A 27,789-nucleotide genomic window follows, 5' to 3' on the forward strand; every position below is an offset into this window, starting at 1 on the left:
TGGGGACAGACTGATCAGCTTTGACGTATTACCCCTGTTCACTAAGGTACTGATAAAGGACACCCTGAAACTCATCCAGCAGATCTTTCCAGAAGACATCAAGGCCCTTTCCAACACTGCCTAACGACCAGCTATTTCCAGTGGGATAATGAATTCTATGAACAGACAGATGGAGTGGCCATGGGGAGCCCCCTCAGCCCGGTTATAGCAAACTTCTACGTGGAGCATTTCGAAAAACTTACCCTGGCTTTGGCACCCCTCACACCCACAGTCTGGTTTCGATATGTGGATGGCACCTTTGCAATTTGGAGTCATAGTGAAGAAAAATTGGAAGAATTTCTCAACCATCTCAACAGCATCCACCCAAATATACAATTCACCATGGAAAAAGAAATAGAGGGCCAACTCCCGTTCTTAGATGTCATGGTCATACGCAAAACTGACCTCCGGCTGGGACACAAGGCCTACAGAAAACCCACCCACACAGACCGGTACCTACACAAAAATTCCAACCACCACCCACAGCAAAAAAGAGGCATAATCAAAACACTGGTAGACCGTGCAAATCGGAACTGTGGCACTCAGTTTCACAGCACTGAACTCAACCATCTGAATTGGGCCCTACAGGCAAATGGCTACTCCAAAAATGAAATCACAAGAGTCATCAAACCAAGAAAACAACACCGAACTGAAGAAGAAAAACAGCCACCCACAAATAAAATATTTCTGCCATACATCAAAGGGGTCACAGACCGCATGGGGAAACTTTGAAAAAACACAACCTACAAACAGTATTCAAGCCCACCACAAAAATACAACAAATGTTACGGTCAGCAAAGGACAGAAGGGACCTCCTCACCACTGCAGGAGTATACTGGATACCTTGCACTTGTGGCCAGGTATACATTGGAACCACAAAATGAAGCATCCACACCAGAATCAAAGAACATGAGAGACAACCAGAAAAATCTGCAGTAGCTAAAACAGGCTGGACATGAAATTCTATTTCAAAATACTGAAATGCAGGACAACACCAGCAATCATTATGTCAGACTGCACAGGGAAGCCATTGAAATCCACAAGCACCAGCAGAACTTCAACAAAAAAGAGGAAAGTGTGAAGCTCAACAAAACTTGGCTTCTAGCTCTGAAAAATACAGCATGCAAAAGGTCAACGACCTCTACCCAGCCACAAGGACCGGGGATCACTACACACAGCTAATGACACCCATCAATCACAGTGACAGATAATCTCTTCTCCTTATCACAACAATACGCCCACAACAAGACACACTAATCACCCATCTCCTGAAAAGGACAAGAGGCTATCTCACAGCCATAAATACTCCATTCCCAAGCAAAGTACACCAGAGCACAGAGTGCTGTCCTCTGAAGATGCCAGCCACAGAGACTGGTGAAACATTAGGAAGAATAACCTTCAGAACACGGCCTAAGAGCCCAAAAAACCCACAATAACCATACAATCAAAGTATATCTGCCAGGTGATTATCCTAGTTTTTCTTGAACGACGCCAGTGTTGGAGCACTCACCAACTCCCGAGGTAACTGCTTCCACTCTCGTACTGCTCTAATAGTTAGGAAGCTTTTCCTGATATTCAACCAAAATCTGGTTTCCTTTAACTTGAGCCCATTATAGCGTATCCTGCACTCTGGGATGACTGAGAACAGATCCTGCCCCTCCTCTGTATGACAGCCTTTCAAATATTTGGAAAGTGCTATCCTATCAACCCTCATTCTTTTTTTTCTCAAGGCTAAACATGCCCAATTCTTTCAGCCTTTCCTCATAAGGCTTGGTTTCCAGCCCCCTGATCATCCTTGTTACCCTCCTATGAACTTGTTCCAATCTGTTAGCATCCTTCTGAAATGTGGTGTCCAGAATTAGACAAAATACTCAAGGTAAGGCCTAACAAGTGTGAATAGAGGGGGACTAGCACCTTGTGCGATTTGGAAACCATACTTCCATTAATACAGCCTAAAATAGCATTTGCCTTTTTTGTAGACACATCACACTGTTGGCTCATATTTTGCTTGTGCTCTATGATAATTCCAAGATCCTTCTCGCTCATAGTTTTGCTGAGCCAGGTATCCCCCATCTTGTAACTGTGCAGTTGGTTTCTTTTTCTGATGTGCAGTACTTTACATGTATCCCTGTTGAATTTCATTCTATTGCTTTCGGCCCAGTGCTCCATCCTATCAAGGTTATTTTTAATTTTGTTTCTGTCTTCTAGGGTATTAGCTATTCTGCCCAATTTGGTATCATCTGCAAATTTGACTAGCATTCCCTGCACTCCCTCATCCAAGTCATTAATAAAAATGTTGACTGAGCCTTTGGGTACCCCACTAGTTACCTCCTCCCAGTTAGAGAAGGACCCATTAATCATCACCTTCTGAGTACTATTCTGTAGTCAATTGTGTATCCACCTGACACTTGATCTATCCAGCTCACACCTAGTTAGCTTGCTAATCAGGATATCATGGGGCACTTTGTCAAAAGCTTTGCTGAAGTCAAGATGTACTATGTCTACAGCATTCCCTCTGTCTATTAGGGAGGTGACCTGATCAAAAAATGAGATCAAATTAGTTTGGCGGGATTTGTTCTTGACAAATCCATGTTGGCTTCTACTTACTACTGCATGGTTTTCTAGGTGCTTGTACAATTACTGCTTTATGATCTGTTTTACAATTTTGCCTGGGATTGATGTCAGACTGAATGGCCTGTATTTCCCAAGTTCCTTTATTTATTTATTTTTGCCCTATTTGAAGATAGGGACCACATTGGCCCTCCTCCAATCCTCTAGCACCTCACATAAGTCACTGGAAGCTGCAGTGCAAGCAAATACTACTAAAATATTGCACCAATATGGAAAACCTTAAACCTCAATGCAAGGTAGAAGTTAGATAGAATGTATATGAACTATTATGCAATCATATATTCACCCAGTTTCCCTCCCACAATTTCTGCAGAGAGGTGTACCCAGCAATAAAATTTTCCCATTCCTCCCATGTGTATCTTCCCATGACCAGTCACTAAATAAAGCATGCTAAATGCAAGATACAGAAGTGAGGAAAACCACATATAATGACAAACAGATTTTTGCACCACTCGATAGACTATTTCTTGAATTAGTTAGTACTTTTTGTCCCATTTCTAGAACTCAGAAATGCAAAATTAGAACAATACATTGAGGGTCAATCTGAAACAGGCAATCTGCATGCATCACTCGGATTTTTTTTTTTTGCTGTAGACGTTTTTATTTATTTATTTATTTATTTATTTGTTTATTTATTTATTTATTCCATTTATACCCTGCCTATCTGGTCATTATGACCACTCTAGGCGGCTTACAACAAAAATACATGAACAAATATATGTATGTATGTATGTATGTATGTATGTATGTATGTATGTATGCATGCATGCATGCATGCATGCATGCATGCATGCATGTATATGTATATGTATATGTATATGTATATATGTATATGTATATATGTATATACTGCATGTATATATGTATTTGTGTATATATATGTATATATATATATGTATATGTATATGTGTGTGTGTGTGTATGTATATATATATGTATATAAAATAATTTTTTTTTACATAATTAGAAAAATTCTACAAGATGGAAGGAATCGGCAAAATCATAATAGGAAAAGAAGAGAATAAAATCAAGAATTAACTGTGAGAATGGACAGAAAATGAAAGGAGGGCACCAACAGGATTGCAATGGTGAGATTGAGCCAGCAAGCATGCCCCTGCTTTCCCTCTCAAAAGACTGTTAACTGACTGAGGGATAAGGCCTAAATAGAGCTTTTGCAGTTCATAAAACTCATGGAGACTATTTAGCTACTCAGTAGATGTGAAGCTGAATAAAGGAAGTAGAATGATGAGGTAATAGCTATGCATTTTGTTTGATATTAATATTGTCAGAGTGCAGCTTCATACTGAGAAATAGAGATGTAAGTTTTCATCAGTCTTGTGCTGACATGCAAGAATGAGGAGTCACAAAGTTATACTCCTTGCCCTGAAAGAAGGTGTATAGTTTGCACTACTGTCTCTACTCTTGACAAAAAAGAAAGGATGACCACCATCTTTTTTTTGCAGAAATTAAGTGAAATTGCACAAATCACACTTCAGTATAAATGCTTTAATGCAAGTAAGCAAATTACTCTCAGTAGTGAAGGTGGATTCATTGTTTCAAGGACTTTTAAGAGCTAGAGCACAGGAAGGGCTGTTTGCATACTGAAACAAAAATAATGAGCCAGTTGTGTGTTTCCTGTTTGTATGTGTATGGTTTGCTTCTCAAAGTGAAAGGATGTTAATTTTGTGCAGAGCTAGTTTGTGCAAATTATGGAGAAACTGACAAGCAAAAAATGCATTCCATGTGCCAGCCTTGCCTGGACACAAGATATCGCTCAGTATTTGAATATTCGTCAGTGAGATGTCTGGTGCATACAAGATGGCCTAAATTGGTGAGAAGGAAGGATTCAGTAAGTATCCTTTGAATCTCTGTTCTTGGGACTGGCAGTGAGGCAAAAAGGAAACTTACTATTCATGAAGGGGATTCTTTTATGGTAGTACAGGAGGAAACATTCTCTAAGTGTGGTTATAGACGCCCTTAGGGTAGCAGTTCTCTTGGTTCATCTAGTTAAAATATAAAATCAAGGAGAAAAGGAAATGATTTCTAAGAAAGTGGGAAAGAAAATGCTCAATATTTTGTGTCTATGAATAATTAAAGACAACAGAGGAAAGCATGTCCATGTCTGTCTATTGCTCGCACGCCAATATAGAGTACATCCCACTCCGATTCCAGGCAGTTGAGCCAGGAAGGAGGGCTTGACCTGTAATGGTGGCTTCACTGCACTTCTCTGTCCACAAGCTACCGGTGTTCAGATCACCATCTATATGCATTTCTGCTTTATTCCAACATTTTTATCATTCGAAAGTTCTCTAAAACCAAATCATACCATCAAAACCAACGTCAAGCCAGATGTGTTTTTCTGACAAGATCAGAATGTGCCAAACATTTTTAATGATTCTGACTGGCTCGTATTGCTGGGTGCACATGAAGGAATTAAATTGCTTAGAACAGTCTAAGGTCAGAGCAACTACATGGAAACAAGCTTCTGTCTTCTATGTTCGCACATGGAAACAGGCATCTGTGTTCATAGTCTCTGCTAGACAACCTGCAATCAGTAAGGCACAAAAATAGTAAGGGACCGAAATAGTTTCTGCCTGTGTTCAGGGGAGGCTGTCTAAATTAAATGAATACTGGATCCCTTATTATTACCACTTCTAGCAGTTATATCTAGATGGAGTTAGTCAACAATTTAAACGCTACTATTTGAATTTACTTTATTGTCATTGTACTTCCGTACAACAAAATTAAATGCCATCTCCGGTACACATAATGATAAAACACACAAGAACATAGAATCCATAACATGAAAAACATAGCACATTACACATAAAACACATCCATCTCATTCACATCCACATCCTTCACATTCAATTTCCTATCGCACAACACATTAATATTGCACTATACAGTGGAGTTCAATATAGCTGCTGCTCTGGGATAGAAACTGTTTTTCAACCTATTTGTCTTTAATTAACCTATACCGCCTACCAAATAGCCTATTAATAATATGCACATTAAGTTATATCACACATTGTTTACGACAGATAGTTATTGCCATTAAAGCCAACTTACATCTTTAAGAAAAGAAGGCAGAAAAGAGGGAGGGAGGGAGGGAATACATATAGAATTCCTCAAAAATTCCTAATATTTTATTTATTTATTTATTTATTTATTTATTTATTTATTTATTTATTTATTTATTTATTTATTTATTTATTTATTTATTTATTTATTTATTTATTTATTTATTTATTTGATTTATACCCCGCCCATCTGGCCTAAAATCAGCACCACTGGATGTAAGGAAAAACATATACATAATTCAGTGGTTTCAAGTACAGTCTATGTATCATGTAGTTTAGGATCAAAGAAAAGACAGAGGGAAACAGAAATGTTTTTCTTGGGTCAAAGAGCTATCAGTGGTGTACTGAGCTTCTCCTGTCACATAGGCTGAGTTCATAGCTTTTACAGAGGTGCTGAAAGCGCATCTGGGCTGTATTGCTTGAGAACACACATGTGATTTCACACTCAATTGTACAAAAAAAAGATGGATTAAAAAAACGAACAAATTGAAGTTCCTTTACATGCTGTAAATTTCAATTAGCAATATTCTAGACTTGGAAATACAAGCCTCAGATGCACTATTCAGACTCACCTCAAATATAAGGGAAGCACTAGGACCATTCAAATTGTTATCTGTCTTATCCATGCCGGAAAAAGTAGTTCAGTCAAACACGGCTGCCTACAGTGTTAACAGCTGTTGATGGACATGTTTGTTCAAATCGTGTTTTACCATCTTGACCCCTTAAATTCACATCCCTGCCTAGGAAGAAATGGTAATGGTGATAAAGGTAAGGAACACTGAGTGCCCATTTCTCAGTGTCCTTTCCAGTTTTGCAAGGTATGAACCATTCCTGAAACACATAGAGACTGGGCCAAGTAACCAGGAACTGTCCAGTTGTCCTTTTCTGAGGGAGAAAAGGAGCTGGTCCTCTCACTAGACAGAGTGAAGCAGGCATAGGAACTGGGAACCACAGCAGAGTTCTACGTGGCCTGCCCTGTGAGCTTCTCTGCTTTCCTCAGAGGTGTTGAATACTATCTTCTCACCACTGTTGACGGAAAGTGTCATTGACTGCCTTGTCAGATTTGGTACATGGAACCAGAAAGATAACTTCAGAAGATAACTTTGTCAGAAGTTGGAAAGTTTAAATTCTATGATTCCTAACATTCTCCAGCCACCACGCAGACAAGGAGATTCAGTTCAAGCCTGCACAAAGTTGCAGTTGGAAAATAAATCAAAATCCACCAAACTTTCTCTTTCTCATGCTCCCCTTCGTTTTGCGCCCATTCCTGTAACTGGATTGTCTTGGTGTCTTGAAAGGGTTTGGTGAACTACGTATTCAGTTTTCCAGCTATTTTTAAATTCCCGTACTGATTCTTCACTTCTGGATTCCAGATAAGTCTGTAAGGAAAAGTGGCAAAATGCCAGAAAAAAAATTATGCTCTTATAGTATTTTTACATAAAGTTGTGGCAGCTTCACCAGATAGCTTGTTCTCACAGGTTTTGCCAGGCTTAAATATTATAGCAGTGAAACAGAATAACCTTAAAAGAGGTTGAGATGCCAATATATATTATTTCAAAGTAGTTCACCATCCAAAATTTTCAAAGATTAAAGATACAAATGAGTTAGATAATATTATGCAAAAGAATTCTGAAAAAAAATAAACAGAGTCAACTTCATTTAGCATGTACACAATACTGAAACAGCGACGTCTATGTTGACTTGGGCATGTCGTGAGAATGGCTGATGGTCGGATTCCCAAAGATCTCCTGTATGGAGAATTAGTACAGGGAAATCTCCCCAGAAGGAGACCACAGCTGCGATACTAGGATATTTGCAAGAGGGATCTGAAGGCCTTAGGAATGGACCTCAACAGATGGGAAACCTTGACATCTGGGCATTCAGCCTGGAGGCAGGTGGTGCATCATGGCCTCTCCCAATTTGAAGAGATCCTTGTCCAGCAGGCCAAGGCAAAGAGGCAGTCACAAAAGCAGCAAAATCAGGGAGCTGGACAGGGGAAAGTCTTTACAGTACAGTGGACCCTTGACTTACAGACGGCTTGACTTACAGACTTTTTGAGTTACAGACTTCTCTGGCCACAAAATTTAGGTTTGACTTGCAGCCTGAGAATTGACTTACAGACCAGAAAAAAACCAAAATGGAACAAAAACAGCTTGTTACGGGATTAATCGGTTTTCAATGCACTGTAGGTCAATGGAGACTTGACTTACAGACTTTTTGACTTGAGAACCGCCTTCCAATACGGATTAAGTTCTCAAGTCAAGACCCCACTGTATCTGTCTTCAGTGTGGAAGGGATTGTCACCCTCAAATTGGCCTTCTCAGCCACAGTAGATGCTGTTCCAAGTCCTCCATACAAAACACGTTACCATAGTCTCTCGAGACTGAAGGATGCCTAACCTATGTAGAAGCGGCTCCTTTTCATCTGTTAGGGACACTTTTGCTGTGGATTTTCTGCTTTGTCAGAGGATTGGACTCCATGACACTTGGGGTCCCTTCCATCTCTACAGTTGTATGATTCTATTATTCTAACATCGCAGGATTCCCAACTGGGATTTGAGAGATCCAGATTCAAATTCCCTTTGAGACATGAAATGTTCTTGGGCTAGCCATTCTGTCTCAATCTGGGTTACCTCACAAGGTTGTTATGAGAAGAAAACGGACAGGAGAAGAACTATATGCATGGTCTTAAACTTACTGAGGGAAAGGCAAGATGTAAAAACAACAAACAAACAACCCTTAAAAGGTTATTCATAATCATCTTGCCTTGTTTTTCCACCAAGAGAAAGGAGCCTTACCATGACTTTCTAATTCAGTCCAATTAAATCTAGTAGCACAAAGAGAGTCAAAGACTTCTAAAGAATTCTAGTGCCACATTTTAACCAAGAGCTTCCATGTGTCAAAAATCCTTTAATGTAGTTCTTTTATTTAATCCTATTTATTTATTTACAAGATTTTTTTAGCCGTGCCGTTACCAGTGGTCTCTGAGCGGCGTACAACAATATTAAAACTTTAAAAACATCAAAACCATTAAAAATAGGTAATATTATAGTAATATCCTATATTAAAAACAATCATTAAAACATTAATATTAATAAATCCTGCCAATTGTGAACATTGTAGAAAATCTTCTCCCAGCCACCCATCAACCCCCATTAAAATCATCATCACTGCACAGGCAACTTCCATCAGCGCCAATGACAGTTGCTCAGCCATCTTGTGACTGCATCTGGAACAGGAGTGCCCCAGTTGCCACTTTCTACTCCTCAGAAGGCTGGCCTTCTATCAAAGAAATTCCCCTCAAAAAAAAAAAAAGCCTATGTATATTTTTAAAGCCAGGCTTTTAATTAACATTATATGGTTAATTACAGAACGGTTTGACGATCAACTCCAGATGCATGTATGGCAGAGATAAATGTGGTTGCAAGCTGTTTTCTTACAAATAAAAACTTTTTGAAGTTTTAAAGTAGCTTGATCAAAGAAACCATCTGTCCTACAGGGTAGGTGCCTCATGAGAGTACAGTGTAAATTGTAGTAGCTGGACCACCAATGATCTATTCCCCCACCCCCCGTATAATAGGTCAATTATTTTAAAAGAACTCTAGTTTTAATGAACCAGAGTCCTAATTAACCACTTCCTTGGAGTAAATTAATAAAAACCAACAGTACGAAATATAATTGACATATTGATGGCAACTTTCTCCAGTGTTCTGGATGACCTATCCTAGGGTTTCATAGGGATTTTAAATAACACAGTGGACAAAACAGACCCATGTGGAACACGGACCAACAGCTGTGGTATATTCGCGAAGGCTTTCACAGCCGGGATCTAATGGTTGTTGTGGGTTTTTAGGGCTCTTTGGCCGTGTTCTGTGCTATTATGGCATGATGGTAATCATGACATATATTTTGTGGAAGCACAGTGAAAAGGTTTCTATGAGCAAAATCAAAAGCCCAAGGGAAAAAAAGTATAACTATAAAACTGGACCTAAGACCAGCACCAAATTTGGCTCAGATGTAGCAGAAAGTCTGCTCTTGCTAGTTGTTGTAGGCTTTTCGGGCTATTTGGCTGTGTTCTGGAGGTTTTCTTCCTAATGTTTTGCCAGTCTCTGCTGCCGGCATCTTCAAAGGACAGGAGTTAGAACTGTGTGTTCTGGTGTAGTGTGTGGGATAGTTGAGTATTTGTAGCTGTGGGATCAGCTTTTTGTCCTTTTCAGGAGATTGGGTGATTATGGTGATCAGGGTGTTTTTTGTTATGGGTGTATTGTTGTAATAAGGGGGAGATGATCTGTTACTGTGATGGATGGGTGTTGTTAGCTAGTCTTTTGCGTGCAGTGATCACTGGTCCTTGCGGCTGGGTAGAGTTTGTTGACTTTTTCCAGGGTGTATTTTTCAGTACTGGGAGAAGGCTTTGTTGAGTTTTAGACTCTCTTCTTTTTTGTTGAAGCTGTGCTGGTGTTTGTAGATTTTAATGGCTTCCCTGTATAGTCTAACATAATGATTGCTGGTGTTGTCCAGTACTTCTGTCTTTTGAAATAGGATTTCATGTCCAGCTTGTTTCAGGGCATGTTCAGCTACTGCCGATTTTTCCTGTTGTTTTAGTCTGCAGTGTCTTTCATGTTTTTGATTCTGGTGTGGATGCTGCATTTTGTGGTTCCAATATATACCTGTCCACAACAGCAAGGTATCTGGTATACTCTTGCAGTGGTGAGGTGTCCCTTTTGTCCTAACATTTGTTGTATTTTTGTGGTGGGCCTAAATACTGATCACTGCACACAAAGGACTAGCTAACAACACCCGTCAATCACAGTGACAGATCATTTCACCCCATTATCACAACAATACACCCATAACAAAAAACACCCTGATCACCATAATCACCCAATCTCCTGAAAAGGATGAAAAGCTGATCCCACAGCTACAAATACTCAACTATCTCACACACTACACCAGAAAACAAACACAGTTCTAACTTCTGTCCTTTGAAGATGTTGGCCACAGAGACTGGTGAAACGTTAGGAAGAAAAACCTCCAGAACATGGCCAAACAGCCCCAAAAAACCTACAACAACCATCAGATCCCGGCCGTAAAAGCCTTTGAGAATACAAAGTCTGCTCTTGCTCTGTGCCAGATTTGGGGACATTTGGACAAAGGGTTTTCAGCTGTGATTTTCATTTTAAAAGTAGCACTGTTTTACCCCAGTAAAGACAGAAGTAACTGAAAATCTCAAGTAATTGAAAAGAGATGCAAAACATAAGAAAAAAATTGTATATCTGGGGAGAAAAACCTATTTTTAACCTCTTTTTTTCATTCACAGGAACTGGGCCATTCCTGGCTCTAAATCACACCCTTTAATTACTGCTTTTAACCCCTAAAATCTCTGTAATCACTCCTTTTTTAATAACTTCTGAGAATTCTGAGGGAACTATTTGCATAGCATAGCATTCTGGCCAATCAGAATGTGTCTGGAGTCAACCCACAGGGTAGGTGTCTGTCACTTTTAATTTTGCCATAGCCTTTCATGTGAAAGAAAGCATTTAACTCCTTCCTGGCTGTACATTCTTAGCTCCTGTCTGTGGAAACTTTTAAAATAGCTTTTAAACTATTTCCACAGGCAGGACCTAAGAATAGAGTTAAGATAACACTATACAGCAGCTCACTCATTTAAGCCATGAAAGTACTGTTTTTCTCTTGTAGATTTGAATGATCTCAAAGCATGTTTTACCTACTTTACTTGTAAGTATGTTTATCCAGTTTATGGATCCAGATGATTTCATATGATTTTTAGACATTATCCCTCCTAAACCAATGTCAGATCATAGATCCTACACAGAAAGTACGCCACAAAAAATCTGGGTTCTACAGTGCATGGCTTTGCAGTCACAAAAAATGGGTCCAAGGCACAGATTGTCATAGATCCACATGATTTTTACACAGAATTACCCTCAAACCACTCTCCAAACGTAGGCCCCATCTGTGCCCACAGAAATATGGGTCTTCCAGTGCATGGCTTGGCAGTGGTGCAAAAACATGGATATGATTTATGGATCCCCATGAATCCACATGATTTTGATGTAGAATAATCCCCAAACCACTGTCCAATCATAGGTCCCATCTCTGTCCACCCACTAAAACACTGAAAATTCGGGTTCTTCAACACATGGCTTTGTAGTCACCAAAAAAAATGGATCCAAAGCACAGATCCTCATGGATCCACATGATTTTTCTGCAGGATCACCCCCAAACCACTGTCCAATCTCTTCCCACAGACTACAAAACAGAAATCAAGGGTGCCCCAGCACATGACTTTGCAATGATGTTAAAAACATGGATCTGATGCACAGATCATCATAGATCCACATAATTTTCCATACATTGTATGGAATAGTTCACTGCCATTTCTATAGAAATCAAATATCTTCCTTCCATACCATTTCTATAGAAATCAAATATCTTCCTTCTGTACCTCACAGGAATGGAGTGAAATAATTAACACTAGTTCAGGTTCCTAACTCTAGATCCACTTTCCCCAACCTGGCATCCTCCAGTTGTGTCGGGCTGCAACTCCCACCACCCTCATTCCATAAAAGTAGACATTGGTGGGGTGGTGGGCATCGTACTGCTCACATGTGGACAGTGTCAGCTTGACATGCTTCATGGTGCAGTGAGGACTCTCCTCACAAGTTGAGTTCAATCCTAGGCTCAGGTAGCCAGCTTGAGTTAAACTTCCATCCTCCTGAGATTGGTAAATTGAGTAGGAAGCTTGCTGCAGGGATGGCAATGTGCAGCCTGCATAATTAAATTGTAAATAATCCAGATAGTACTTTAAGCACTATTTTCATTCATTCATTCATTCATTCATTCATTCATTCATTCATTCATTCATTTATTGGATTTTTACCCCGCCCCCCTAGACCATGTCTACTTAGGGTGGCTTACATAGATAAAAACAGAACAATATAAAATATATAACGTCATACAATTACAATTTTACAAATTAATTTGAAGCACACAGTACCAGGATGGCATAAATCGAAAGAAAAAAAAATAAGAATCACTTAATTGGCTGGAGGGAAGGCCTGCTTGAATAGCCATGTTTTCAGATGGCTTTTGAAAACACCCAGCGAGGGTGCCAGCCGAATTTTGGTTGGGAGGGTGTTCCACAGCCGAGGGGCCACTGCCGAGAAGGCCGGGTTTCTTGTTTTTTCCTTCCGGGCCTCTGTCGGCATCAGACCCCTCAGCCATCCTTGCTGGCTATGTCGGGTGATTCAGATAGATCTAGGTGGAAGAAGACGATCTGCTCGATATTGAGGTCCCAAACCGTTTAGGGCTTTATAAGTAATCATTAGCACTTTGAAGTCAACATTGAAATGGATGGGCAACCAGTGCAAGGCAGCCAGTGTGGGGGAGATATGTTGGTGTTTTCTCACCCCACTAAGAAGCCCAGGTGCCACATTCTGGACCATCTGAAGTTTCCACGTCAGGCTCAAAGGCAGCCCCATGTTGAGTGCATTACAATGGTCTAATCTCGAGATTACGAGCGTGTGGACTTGAGGGAGCCCCCCATCAAGATATAGTTGCAGCTGGGCAATCCGCCATAGATGGAAATAGGCAGAAGGGACCACTGACACCACCTGGGTTTCCATGGTAAGTGCTGGGTCCAGGTGTATCCCCAAGCTGCAGACCTCACTCTTTGCGGCAAGGGTTGTCCTCCCCAAATGAAAGGGAGTTACCTATGCCACTGACAGAAGGGCCACCCACCCTCAAGACCTCTGTCTTGTCCGGATTCAGCCTCAACCCATTTGACTGCATCCATTCCAATACAGTCTCCAGGCAGCACTGAAGGGACAGGACGGCATCCACTGAGGTAGATGAAAAGGAGATGTAGAGCTGTGTGTCATCAGCATACTGGTGACACAATGCCCCACACCCCCTGATGACCCCACCCAGTGGTTCCATATAGATGTTAAACAGCATTGGAGAGATTATCGATCCCTGCGGGACCCCACAATTGAGGCTCCATGGGGCCAAAACACTCTCCCCAAGCTGAACTCTCTGGGGGCGGTCATCCAAGAAGGAATGGAGCCAGGCAAGCGCCAGGCCACCAGTTCCCAATACAGAGAGCCTCCCCAGGAGGATACCGTGGTCGACGGTATCAAAGGCCGCTGAGATATCGAGGAGGACCAACAAGGACATATTGCCCCCATCGGCCTCCCTCAGCAGGTCATCCATCAGTGCGGCCAGTGCCTTTTCTGTACCATAGCACGGCCTGAAACCCGACTGGAATGGGCCCAGGGCATGGGACACTATGGGGCAGTATATCAGCAGAACACTTTGCTTTGCTAACATTCTCAATCTTATTTGTATTTTTAAATATGTTTTTATATATACTTTGGTTTACAGCTGTCAGGGGATATCAGCCTTTTATGAAATTTAATAGATGTCCACCATTAATATTCAAAAATGTTGCTCTGCTACTAAATGTCACATCAAAAGCTTGCATCAGCTGTCATGCTGGAGTTTCAACAGTGCTGTCAACATGCACAGAAACCCTTTAACTGGAACTGCCTAAATGTTTCCATTTCAGGACCATGTGGCCACAGGCACACAACAAACTGCCTTTCCTGCCTCCCTTTCTCACTTCTGTATATGCTATAAAAATTTCTATTAAGAGCATTCCATTATAGAGTGACTAATGGGTTAGGAAAAAATAATAAAAAACAGCACTGAGCAAAGCAAAAAGGTCAGTTTATACAGCTTTTAAAGCTACGTTTAACAAACCATAGGGACGTGGTGGCGCTGTGGGCTAAACCACAGAAACCTGTGCTGCAGGGTCAGAAGACCAAGCAGTCGTAAGATCGAATCCACGCGACGGAGTGAGCTCCCATCGCTTGTCCCAGCTCCCGCCAACCTAGCGGTTCGAAAGCATGCAAATGCGAGTAGATAAATAGGTACCATCTCGGTGGGAAGGTAAACAGCGTTCCGTGTCTAAATCACACTGGCCATGTGACCACGGAAGATTGTCTTCAGACAAACGCTGGCTCTATGGCTTGAAGAGCGGGATGAGCGCCGTCCCCTAGAGTCGGACACGACTGGACAAAAATTGTCAAGGGGAACCTTTACCTTTAACAAACCATTGTTTCCCCAGGAGTTCAGCAAAACTTAGAATTTGCCCAGTACTTTTTAATGCATAGACTCTCCCTTTATACAGCCTAATCAAATTCAATGGAGGTGTTAAAATCACTTTGGACCAGAGACAGTGACAAGATAATGCAGGAGGGTGGCAAAATGCAGCTACTGCTGGAACTCAACACACTACCCTTGACAAATTACATAAGATTGGCACCTTGACCCAACATTCCCTCATCCAAGTCATTAATTAAAATGTTGAAGAGCACCAGGCTCAGGACTGAGCCTTGTAGTACCCCACTTGATACCTCCTCCCAATTTGAGAAGGAGCCATTGACAAGCACTCTGTGAGTAAGATTTGGTAACTAATTGTGCATCCTCCTGATAGTTGTTCTATTTAGCCCACATTTAGTTAGATTGCTAATCGGATTATAAAGGGGCATTTTGTCAAAAGCTTTGCTAAAGTCAAGACATATTGTGCCTACAGCATTCCCACTATCTACCAGTAAGGTTACCTGATCAAGAAATGAGTCAAGATTAGTCTAGCAGTATTTGTTCTTGACAAATCTGTACTGTCTTAATCTTGCAATTTTCAGAGTGCTTGCAGAGTGACCACTATATAATCTGCTCTAGAATTTTCCCTGGGATTGATGTCAGATTCTATAGTTCCCAGGTTCCTCCTTTTTGAAGGGTCAACATTAACCCTCTTTCAGGCATCTGGTACTTTACCCATTCACCATGATCTCAAGAAAATAATAGTGGTTCTGAGAGTTTTTTAGCCAGTTCCTTCAGCACTCTTAAATGCAGTCAATTGGGCCCTGGAGATTTGAACTTATTCAAGGTAATAAAATATTCCTTGACTATTTATTTATCAATCTCAACATTCAATCCTGTGCCCTGCACACGTACTTCACATTTTTCTGGAGGGTCTTTGGGGAAAAGACTGATCTAATGAGCACTTCTGCCTTTTCTTTGTGTGTTGTTGTGTTGTGTTTTTTTTTTTTTGAGCTTCCCCACATATTTCTTTTCACTATCTTTTCCTACACATATACTGGAAGAATGCTTTTGGGGGGGTGCTTTTAGTGTATCTTGCTAACCTCAGCTCATTATCCGCTTTTGCTTTCATAATGCCATCCCTGCAATTCTTTGCTACTTGTCTGTTTTCTTCCGTTGTGTCCTGGCCTTCCTTCCACTTCCTGTAGGTATCCTTTTTTGTTTTCAGGTCTTTTCTGAACTTTTTTTGAAGCCACATTTGCCATTATTTGCTGTCTTCCACCTTTTCATTCTTGTTGGACTTTCTTGTTGAAAGTCATCTCTATTGGTTAAAATCGAGTCAAGGATAACTAATCCTCTAGTTTCTTCCTTCATTTTTTGCAGGAGAAAATTATCAGCCACACAAGCCAGGAATTTTTTGGAAGGGCCATGTTTGGCAGAATTTGCCTCCCATCAAATATAAGAACAATTGAAATCTCCCATTATGGCTACATTGAGTCTCTTTGAAATTCTTGTGATTTGTTTTTTAAAGATTTCCTCTGTTTCTTCTGTTTGATTGGGTAATCAGCGGGTGATTACAGTGGGGTCTTGACTTGAGAACTTAATCCGTATTGGAAGGCGGTTCTCAAGTCAAAAAGTTCTCAGGTCAAATCTGCATTTCCCATAGGAATGCATTGAAAACCATTTGATCCGTATCTGCTCTTTTCCGTCCATAGAAACTAATGGGAAGCTGCTATTCTGCCTTCGACCACTAGAGGGGGATATTTTGTTTCTTTTTTTCTTAGGTCAAGAAAGGTTCAGGGAAGGCAGGGAAAATACAGTCCAGGCAGTACCAGGCAGTCTGAAGACTGTCTCCCAATCCACTCTCTAAACGCTGGGAGGAGTGAGGAAGCAGACAGGCACCCTTTTCACTGGCCAACAGTTAACTGAAAGTTCAAATTTTGCACTTTCCCTGCCTCCCACGTGGTTTTTTTTTCAGTTCTTAACTCAAATCTAAGTATGTAAGTCAAGTCAATATTTTCCTATGAGAGCGGTTCGTAAGTCAAAATGTTCGTAACTCAAGCCGTTCTTAAGTCAAGACCCCACTGTACAACTACCCACAGTCTCTTTATTTTTCACCCAAATTATATGAATCCATATGGTTTCAAAGGGACAACCAAGATCATCCTCTTGTATTTATCTGTAGGAATACGTATTTTGTTTTACATATAGTGTGACTCTACCACATTTTCTATTCCTTCTGTTCTTTTAAAGAATTTATATTCTTTAATTATTACCATGAGACTCATCCCACCAAGTTTCAGTTATTTACCCTCCTGAAATGATTGCCAGTTCTTCTTGTTGATTTCCTATACTCCTGGAATTTATATACTGTATAGACATCGGAGACTGTGTAATTTCTTGCCTGCTTTCCTTTGTACGTTTTTATGAAGATTATTGGACCCTATTGGAGCTGTTTGATCTGTATATCTTCTTGTGCATGTATAAGCCTTACTCTGTGAGTTTACATCTCCATTCCCCTTCCCATTCAGTGTAAAGCCCTCCTGATGAGTTTTTCATGCTGTGGTCAAACATATTCTTCCCAGTCCTTTTGAGTTGCCAAACATTGATGCATTTGCTTCACTGAGGTGCAGTCCACCTTCCATCTTTTTGATTACAAATCTGGATCCAACCTGAAGTGTAAAAGAAATAATATTCTTAATCCTGATTTTGAAAAACCGAACGGAATGTTATACGATAAAATATGTCCTCAAGCCAAATTTTCACCACTGCTTCCAGATTCCTTTCTATTTTATAATTTTGCATATTAATTACTCTACTACTAACACTACTGCATACTGTTTTCTAGAAAATATGTCATAGACTTTCCACAGTTGCATGTTTTTGTCCTAATGGAAGGCATGTAAAATTGGGTTAATTGTGTATAGGGTAGCTGTAAGAAAAATACAAAAGTTTCTATTCCTTTAGTAGTTGTGTAAGAGAATATATTTCAGCAGGCATAGCTTGCATGTCAAGCTCTACCTGCAAATTTTACTCTTCTACATATCTATTTAAAAATCACAGGCACTCTAGCTGAACCTTTTGTTTTCACTCTGGCACAATGCTTTGGGATTTCTATATTTTTTACAAAAAATGTTTTTCCCTATTGTACAAGAAATTAGGATAAATGGGAACTGCTTTAAAACAACCATATTCCACCTCTATGATATATTTCTGGAAATCTGTTGTTATGCTTAAGATTCTCCAAGGCAGCTGTAAATATAACATTTTCAGTCGTGAAAATTAAATTCATGATTTTTTTTTTAAAAAAATCCTTTTTACCAAAGCTGTGAATTTAGTTACACTAACAATATCTTTTAGCAGACTAGACATAAGCTTATCTCAATAGAAGAAATATGACTTTTCCTCTTAAGATGCAGTAGGGACCAATTTTCTACTACAAAAATTCTGTGGCTTTCCTCTAAAAGTGGTGAGACGGCTGAAACAGGTCCATTTTACTAGGCACAATAATCACTATGCTGTTATGCAATCAACAGGGATTAGGGAAAGAATCACTCTTTATGCACACAGAGTTCAGGTGACTGCCAAAAGAATTAAGACAAAAAAAACCTGCTTCCTTCTTTCCTGAAATACCTATGTGTGCCACTGACCGGGGCCGCTATTGTGGACAGGACACTTTTCTTGTGAACATTACCGAGGTTCAGGAAACAGTAATAGATTGCAAATGACATCCAGAGAGAGTTAAGGAGGCTATTTTCTTTTCATCCTTCTTCTTTTCTGAAAGTTGCATAGCTAAAAGCTGCATTTTAGAAGCCATGAATATACATTTTAGAAGCCATGAATATACTTTTTTTTAGTGATATGCAAAAGAGGGGATTCAACGAGAAGCAAAAGGACTGGAGGACTATTGCTTTTCTAGGTGCTCTTTCTGGGTTTGTTGTTTTTATGTACATTGCCTCCAACTTATGAAGACCCAATGAATAAGGGATATTTAAAACATCCTGTCTTCAACAGCCCTACTCGGCTCTTGTAGGCTTGTGCTTGTGACTTCCTTTGGGGATTCAGTACATCTCAAGTTTGGTCTTCCTCTTTTGCTGCTGTCTTCAATCTTTCCCAGCATTATTGTCCTTTCCAGAGAATCCTGCCTTCTCATGATATGTCTAAAGCAAGACAGCCTCACTTTAAAACATTTTTGCTTCCAGAAATAGTTCAGGCTTGATTTGATCCAGGACTGTTTTGTTCATCTTTTTGGGTATCTGCAAAGCTCTCCTCCAGAACCACAATTCAAATGAATCCTTTTTTTCCCCATCACCTTTCTTTACTGTCTAGCTCTCACACCCATACATGGTGATCAGTAATATATTGCTGCCTTCCCAAGTTTCAGTCATCTTCTGATTTCTTGGCTGCAGCCCTAGTCTTTCTGGGTATCCTCAGTGATTCAAAGTAACCCCACAGGAGGCATTTATTATCATAAATTTACCACATAAAGCCAAATAGAATTCCATTTATGCAGGGTTTTTAAAATACTGTTTTGGCTTACATACATGATGTTATGTTTTTACTGTAACGTTTCTGCTGGTTTTATGCATTTTTTTTCTTTTCATGATGTTTTGGCATCTTCCCTTTTCTATTTCTGTAACCTTTAGAGTTTTAAATTAACTCCTTATAAATAACGAGATTCTTATCACAACCTTATCTAGGATAACAAAGACGCCATAATGTTAGTGTTCCAAAATAACATTGCAACTGTTAACATGGTTGAGTTTTCATATAAGAAGTAGTGTTTGTTACATCTAAACTATTATTTGAACACTAACACTAACATTTAGGAAGGGCTGGGAGAGAGTTTTACATTTTAAAGCATACTTCTGTTAAAAAATTTTTTGAATGTTTCCTTTCTGATCCATAGGTCTGCAAAGACCCCAGCCAGCAGTGCCCATGCTCGCTGGAAGGTTTTTGAGAGCTGCCGTCCATAGAGTAAGTTTTCCAAGCTCTGATTCGACTTGGCATAGCTAGTGGAACTACACTGTGCCATGGCCTTTAGTGTCAGCTTTTTCATAACAATGTAGCAGGATGTAAAAGTATACATATATAAATATGTATGTACATATGTCTCTTAAAACTTTCAGTGAACTGAATTATTCCTTCATCCCAGTATATGTACTCCTGTTTATGTGAGCTGCAGGCATTTTCTGTGTATCTGCTAGGATGTGATGAGCTCAGCCAAAAAAAAATGCATTTAGCTGACTGAGGGATCGGAAGCTTTGTGATTGCTGTTGAGTGTGAAATCTACAGGATGATTAAAATCTCCCACTGCCAGAGAAAAACCATACATTCATATTCTTAGAAAAGCTTCCTAAAGCATTTTTTTTTTTTTTGTAAATACAATATGGTCCCTACCAATAGTTGGTGTACAGATGTTAATAAAACATACCTCAGCTAAATTAAGCAGTTTCCTTTTGCAATCTCTTGAATAGCCAGACTTGTCGTTTCTGGGCCTTTGTGACTAAACAGAACTGCCACAGCAGCAGTCTCGAGCACACTAAAGCTTAGCAATCTTCCTTCGTTCCAGTTTCCTGGCCACACAGGCTTACAACTAGTCACATGCGCCTTCTGAAGAAAACCAGACTAATACGACAAATACAAAAGAAAGCACTGGCTGACTCTGGAACCTGTCTGTATATCTCACTCCTTCTCAGAGTATAGAATCAAAGAATAAATGAAGTTGGATGGGACCTATAAGGGCACTGAGACCAACCCCCTGCTCAATGCAGGAATACAAATCATAGGATATCTCCAGGTAGTTTTTCTAAATTTTTCTTTAATGCTTCCAGTGTTGAAGCACTCACCAGCTCTAGAGGTAATTGGTTCCATTGCTGCACCACTCTAACATTTAGAACATTTTTCCTGATATTCAACCAAAATCTTATTTCCTGTAACTTAAGCCCACTGTTGTGTGTCCTGCACTCTGGGATGATCAAGAACAGATCCTGCCCCTCCTCTGTATGACGTTTTTTCAAGTATTTGAAAAGTGCTACCATATCTCCCCTCAGTCTTCTTTTCTCAAGGCTAAACATGCCCAGTTTTTTCAGTCTTTCCTGACAGGCCTTGGTTTCCAACCCTATGTTGCCTTTGGGGACTATGCTGCCTAGGATCCTCCACCCAGCATGGGGGTCATGGAAACTATATTCCAAAAAATTAACTTTTCCATGATCTTCTGGTTCTGTTCTGTGCCTTTGCACTTTCCACTAGAAGTTAGCCCTCCCTCAACCACCCCCATTCACACTGTGCTGAACATAAACATATGCAACTCTTTTACCCTGTAGTAACTATTGGTCCCTAAAGCTTAGGCCAGGTCTTTTTAAAGACACTATTAAATATTTTATTCTTGTTTTCTTATTTATTTGATTTATACCTGAGTGAAAGTTCACTACTCTGGGTGATGAACATACAGGAAATTAAAGTCACATCATCATCAGTATCCCACAACAATAACATTAGAAAAAAACAGAATAGTATACGGTAACAAACACAACAAAACCATATGGTGACAGTCTAAGCTCCAAAATAAAAATCAGAAGTCCCTATCTCAGAGGAAGCATGTTTTTAAAGGCTTCTTTATAAAATTTTGCCATATCAAGTTTTCTGAAAATAAGAAGAGACAGGACTTCATGTGCGTCCAGCAGAAGGATATTCCAAAGGGAAAGGGCCCACCACCAAGGAAGTCTGAAATTGAATGGGTGATGGGACCTGAGACCTTCTGATTATGAAACATGCACCTAGTCACATATAGCTATAGGTGGAAGAAACAGGTGGATGTAGACTGCCAGGGACCTGTTGCATGAAAATTAGGGCGTACCACTTAGAGAAAAGGGACATTTGCATGCAGTTTCCATATGGTAATGTGTAAGTACAGATTTAGAAATTTAGAAAGAGATATAATTGTGTGCTGTCAAGTCAGTCCTGACTTATGGTGACCCTTTTCAGGTTTTTCTAGGTAGAATGTACTCAGAAGTGGCTTACCATTCTCTTCTTCAGTGGGCATCGTGGGACTACGGCAAGCACCAGGAATAGTGTGTCATCTCCGTATCTTAAATTATTGTTGTTGCTTTCACCAGTTTCATCCTTCATCTGAATCTAATCCAGCTTTCCATGTGATATGTTTTGTATACAGATGCGTTTGTTTGTTTGTTTGTTTGTTTGTTTGTTTGTTATCACCCATTAGTGCCAAAGCACTATTTTAGGCAGTTTACAAAGGATTAAAAACAAAACTTGAAAACAGAACACTAGAATATAACACCAAATAGCAATAATGTAGCAAGATCATTTTTTTAAAAAAAAGAGCCTGTGGCACCAACAAGTTATCATAGAAAAGCTTAGCTGGAGGCGAAATGCTTAACCAGGGTCAGATTGGAAAGCCACCTGAAAAGAAGTGTTTTCAATTGTCTCCTAAAAGAATACAGGCAGGGGGCCAGTCATAGCTCCTCCAGGAGCTGGTTCCATAGTCTTGGTGTCACCACAGAGAAGGCTGTATCACTGGTAGATGATGTTTGGGCTTCTCGCAGGGTGGCTACCCAGAGGAGCCTGGCCTGAGACAATCTAGTGTGTCCGGCAGATGACATTGGGAAAAGATGCTCTGACAGGTCACGTGGTCCCAAACTATGAAAGTCTATATATATGTGAGTGTCAAAACCTTGAATCTGATCTGGGACACACTGGGTAACCAGTCTGAACAGATGTGACATTCTCTGTTCCTCACCAATTAATACATCATGGCCCAAAAACTATTCAGATTTTCTGCTGGCCTGACATGAATGGCATATCCTTTAGAAGCAAATTTAGAGGCTTCAAGTTAAAAAATGTAAACAAACAAAACTAGAGCACAGACTGCTGTCCTCTGAAGATGCCGGCCACAGAGACTGGCGAAACGTCAAGAAGAACAACCTTCAGAACACGGCCAAAGAGCCCGAAAAACCCACAACAACCAAAACAAAACATGCCCCAATGGTGATGAACTGGAACCCCCTGACTGTAAGGCACCAGTCTCTGATTCTTATCTCCCTTTGACATTGCTTTGCTTCTACCAGGTTAAAGTTAAATTTAAACAAAATACTTGACTGTGGCATAGAGCCATTGGCCCTGAAGAACTGGGCTCACCCTGTTTTGAACCAATGCTTACAACAACAACAAAGGAACATGGTATCCCTTCAAAACTAGAGGGTTTGTTTTGCCAGCATATTAAAAAAGCATTTATCTAAGTACATAGTTAACAAAATGTACATTGGGTGCAAACACTGTGATCTTTGGTGTTTCCAGCCACAGGAAAACAGCATGTAATTTGCTTAATTACTTTGGTTGAATGGGAGGGAAACTGTAGTAATAACTGTAAGAGGAATCTGTTGCTAATTGAAGAATTGCGCAAGACATCCTTTTACAGCTCCTTCTTCCTGAAAGATGATCCATATTAAATGACCACTACTCGTTTTAAAATGTTATTACGCATTCCTTCTCAGGACAGTGGCTATTTATTGGGTAGCATTTGTTCCATTAGTCACAATGCCCTAAAACACAGACTAATGAACGAGTCAAGCATTGTATGTTTAGTGGCCAAGTTTAGTTTCAGAAGCATTGGAGATCTCTAGCCTTCCTTCTTGGTATTTTGATGTGAATGGAAGTGCTTAACTATATGCCCAATGAGCCCATAATTTCCCACACACAAAGTTTGTGTGACCTGAACTTTATAAACTATATACAGTGGTGCCCTGCTAGACGATTACCCTGCAAAATGACAAATCTGCATGACGAAGAGTTTTTGCGATCGCCATTGTGCTTCGCAAAACAGTGTTTCCTATGGGCGATTTTTGCTGGACGATGTTTCGGTCCATGCTTCACAAGCCGTGGTTTTTTTCAGTACTGATGCTTCGCTAGACAATGATTTAAACAGCTGATCGGCGGCTTTGCAAAATGGCTTCCCTATGGGCGATCTTCGCAAAACGATGACTGTTTTCCCCATTGGAATGCATTAAACGGATTTCAGTGCATTCCAATGGGGAAACGCTTTTCGCAAGACGATGTTTTCGCTAAACAGCTATTTCAATGGAACAGATTAACATCATCTTGCGGGGCACCACTGTATCTGGTTCTGAGTCTTTCTGGGATGAATGCCCTATTTGGCTCCTACCTCCTGGTAGTGTAGGAACTCAGGTGGTTGTTCAGACCTTTACTGATGGCCAAAGTACTGATCCCCCAGCACTGGAAGAGGAAATTCTTCACCAGATCAGATTTTGACTTGTACAGAGGAAGAAAACAAAGGTTTCACAGCGTTTTCTGTGCTACACAGAAGAAAGAATTTGGAAAGCTCTGCACAACTGTGACAAGATTGTCAAGATGGCTACTTTTCTTAAAGACACAGCCACATCCTCTCTTTCCTCTCTTCATTGTATGTCTTTATACCACTATTGGGTTACTTGAATTCATTCTGACTTGCTACAAACAGAGTGATGGCCCATAGGAATAGACTTTGAGTCCACCAAATGGGATGTACGGTAGCATTGTCTGATTGAAGTAATACGGACTAAATTTGCTGTAATTTATAGACGTTGGCTTGCCTGGCTGAAAGTCGTAGCTGTATGATTTTTCATTGTTCAGGAAGAGATTCAATAAAGTATAAAAGATTAAATATAAATATTATAAATATTTTCAAAAGGTTGTTTGTCCTGAAAGATCTCTAAAATGGTTGAAACTAGAAATATGAAATTTTACACAGATACTGCTGGTGTTCCAAAATAAACAATTGTGTTGATTATATCTTAGAATTGGTTTCCTCTGAACTCGACTTGGACCCTCTGATAATAAGCTTTAAGTGGCTCCTGATTATAAGCATTTTCTGGACTCTTCTGTAAAAGAATTTCCACATGAACTATGGTAAATTTTCCCTCTGGCTATAGGAGGCAAGCTCTGTTTTTGTAGTCAGATACCAAAAACACTGAGCTATCCAGCCGGCTAAACATTAAGTAATTATCTATATTTTTAGATATGTCTGGAAATATGTTTGTCTTGAAAGGGTTCTGGTAGAAGCTATAAACATATACATTTGTAGGCATATTACTGATGGAAGTGAGCACAAGAGGGTGTCCTATAGGCCATCTTGACTACTGCCACTGGTGTTGTCAACATTCAGGCTGCCGTTTGCTATGTAAATACCCTTTCCTGCTGGCAATGTGGGCACTATATTGTGCATCAGTATCAGGCCATTTCCTGGTGATTTGTATTGTGGATGCAGAAGCACAATATCCCATGTACTATGGTTGCTGAAAGAGGACAGAAGCAATGTGACTGGGATGTGACTGTACACCCTCTGTACCTCAAGGACTGTTTGGGAATTAATGAAACTTGAAGAAAAAGTGTGATTAAGTACAATCAGGAAACATACATACCCTTTAACCTCTCAGGTAAACTAATATTACCATGCCCACAGAACACAACTACAAAGTTATCTTCCAATTTCTCAACCCTTTTCATGTGGAAAAAAGAGGTGTATCAGACCAAAAGTTGTGCACATGTTGTGCGGCTGTTTTCCGAAATACATCCTCTCATCTTTTGAAATAAAAAACGAAGGGAGAGCTGGGAGTTAGCAAATATTTTCACTGAAAACCAAGGTCAAAATCATCCATACTATGTGAAAGAAAGACAGTGAAGAAAGACTGGGGCAAAAATAAACTCATTTGAAATGTGGTGTTGGAGAAAAGCCCTATAGACAGACAGTAGAAAAGTGGATGCTCAATGAAGTTAAGACTGAATTTTAACTTGCCTCCACCCACCTCATCCTCCACTGCCTCCACTCCATAAGTGTTTCTGCTGCAACAGTGGTAGCAGCATAACATCTTTCATAATACCTGGAAAGGCGCTCAGCACTTAGTGTCTTGCCTTTGTGAAGGAAAGTTTGTAGCAGGCCTCACCCAATGCAAATATCCACTTATAGGAGAACAATTTGAATCAGGAGCACAGAAGGGGATTAAATTCTTCTTACCCAGCCCCTATAGTCCGGGTGCATTTTAGACTCCACTGCTGCTTTGTGTTTAAAAGCAGCAGGTTAAATGCATTCATATCATTCACATGACATCTAGCATGACATTTTGGGTCCTTAATTTAAGTCCAACCTTAATTATACGTCTGGAAATGGAGCTGGTTGTTGTTACAAAGCAAGGGACCAGCAACCTGTGCTTGCTCTGAGGGACTAGTTTCTTGCTTATTGTTTCTGTGAAAAACGGTAAGAAAGAATTGGGGATGTTTACTGAGGAAACTAAGGAGGGAGTCAATGAAGGGTAATAAACAGATATGAGAAGAACCTTCCAACAGCCAACGGACTATCATGAACACCATGGAGCAGACTCTAGAAAGCATGATTGGAAACAATAGACAGAAAATGTAGGCAGCCAGTTTCAGTAAAAGCAGGTAAAAGCCATTCAACAGTAGAACAAACTGCCTATGGAGGTAGTCAGCTCTCCTTCACAGGAGGCATTTCAGAAGAGGATAAGTAGTCACCTCTTAAGGATTCTTTCATTGCAGCCTAAACTGCAGCTCTTGCCTTGAACAGGACGCTGGATCTGTGAATAAGTTTGTTATTTGTGCCAGCACTTAGCCTTGGTATTGAAAATGGATTCCGATCAAGCTCTGTGTCAATCTCACTGCTCACTAAAGCCTGTATGTTGTGAGAAAATGTGTCTAGTAAACAGGACTGGAAAAATGCATGGAATGCAAATCATGATGGTAAAACTGCAGTGTTGGAAGCTGTAGGACACATGTTACCAGGCAGGAGATGGGATAGAAATTGGAAGTAAATGGAGTAGGGAGGAAGTGCCAATGGAAAATCAGATGTTTGCTGCTTCTACACTTTTATATTTTCCATTCCTTTGTGTGTGCGTGTGTGTGCGGGCACACGCGCACACACATACATTTTCTTTCCATCTTTCCAAAGGGAACACCAATTTCACTGAATGACAGGATAAAGAAATTAGAAGCCGTTACATAAACTCTGAGAACACAAATTATGTTTCCGTATGGGATATTTAATATGAAAAAAGGCAGGAGAACGTCTCGGGTTGTAGTAGAATTGCTTTGGCATAGAAAAGGCAATTATTCCCCTCAGCCAAGTACTGTTGCAGATCTGGTGTACTTCATTCAGTGCATGGAAAAGCAGCTTTTGAAGGGGGATGGATGACAAGCGTTGGTGCTGGCTGGAGCACGCTGGAAGTTGTGGTCGCCAAAGGTTTTTCCAGTCTCTGTTCTGATTTCTTCCAAGAAGTTTGTCGGAACTGGGATGAGGCTAAGCAAGAGTGTCTTGCTCCCCAGACCACCTACCGAGTTCTCTCCTCCTGGGGATGCTACCAAAATGGCATTTGAGTTCAGAAATGTCACAGTCAGGCCTCTTTGTTGTAATTATTGGGCCACATTAATACAATTACCCCTGCATTTATAGGGTGGTTAGAGCATGGAAAAATTACCTTTTTGAACTACAGCTCACAGCATCTAGTGGTCATACTGTTATGAGAGCCTAGGAGGTGACCTGAACACCATGGGTGAGATGTGCAAATGAAAATTGAAGCTGTTCTAGCTCTGTGTCTTCTGTGAAATAAGTCCTGCCAGACCACTTATGACTATCTAATCCTCTTTTACACAGAACAATTGTGACCCTTATTTCACAGAATTATAGAACTGTAGACCCCAGAACACATTCCCTCCCATGCCTTATCAATTTAGGAAAGTCAGATCGACACCATTCCTGATGGCTGGCCACCCCTGACACATTGGGTATCGTGACCCAACATTTTCTGAGCTTATATTGGGCTTGTTAGTCATTTGTGTGTCTATCAACTGTTCAACCTTAACTGCTCATTACTTCTCCCCACCCTGCA

The 27,789-nt window shown here is 40.3% G+C and overlaps 1 long non-coding RNA gene across 1 annotated transcript; it reads left to right on the plus strand.

Annotated features, from left to right (window-relative positions):
- The first annotated feature begins 4,341 nt into the window (after positions 1-4,341).
- LOC144586058 (uncharacterized) lies at positions 4,342-26,888 on the plus strand. The gene is made up of 3 exons (XR_013540770.1): positions 4,342-4,519; positions 19,785-19,852; positions 21,863-26,888. It is a non-coding gene; the product is annotated as an uncharacterized LOC144586058 (long non-coding RNA).
- The last annotated feature ends 901 nt before the right edge of the window (positions 26,889-27,789 follow it).

Source organism: Pogona vitticeps, chromosome 1, assembly GCF_051106095.1.
Source record: "Pogona vitticeps strain Pit_001003342236 chromosome 1, PviZW2.1, whole genome shotgun sequence".
In the NCBI taxonomy this organism is placed as follows: domain Eukaryota; kingdom Metazoa; phylum Chordata; class Lepidosauria; order Squamata; family Agamidae; genus Pogona; species Pogona vitticeps.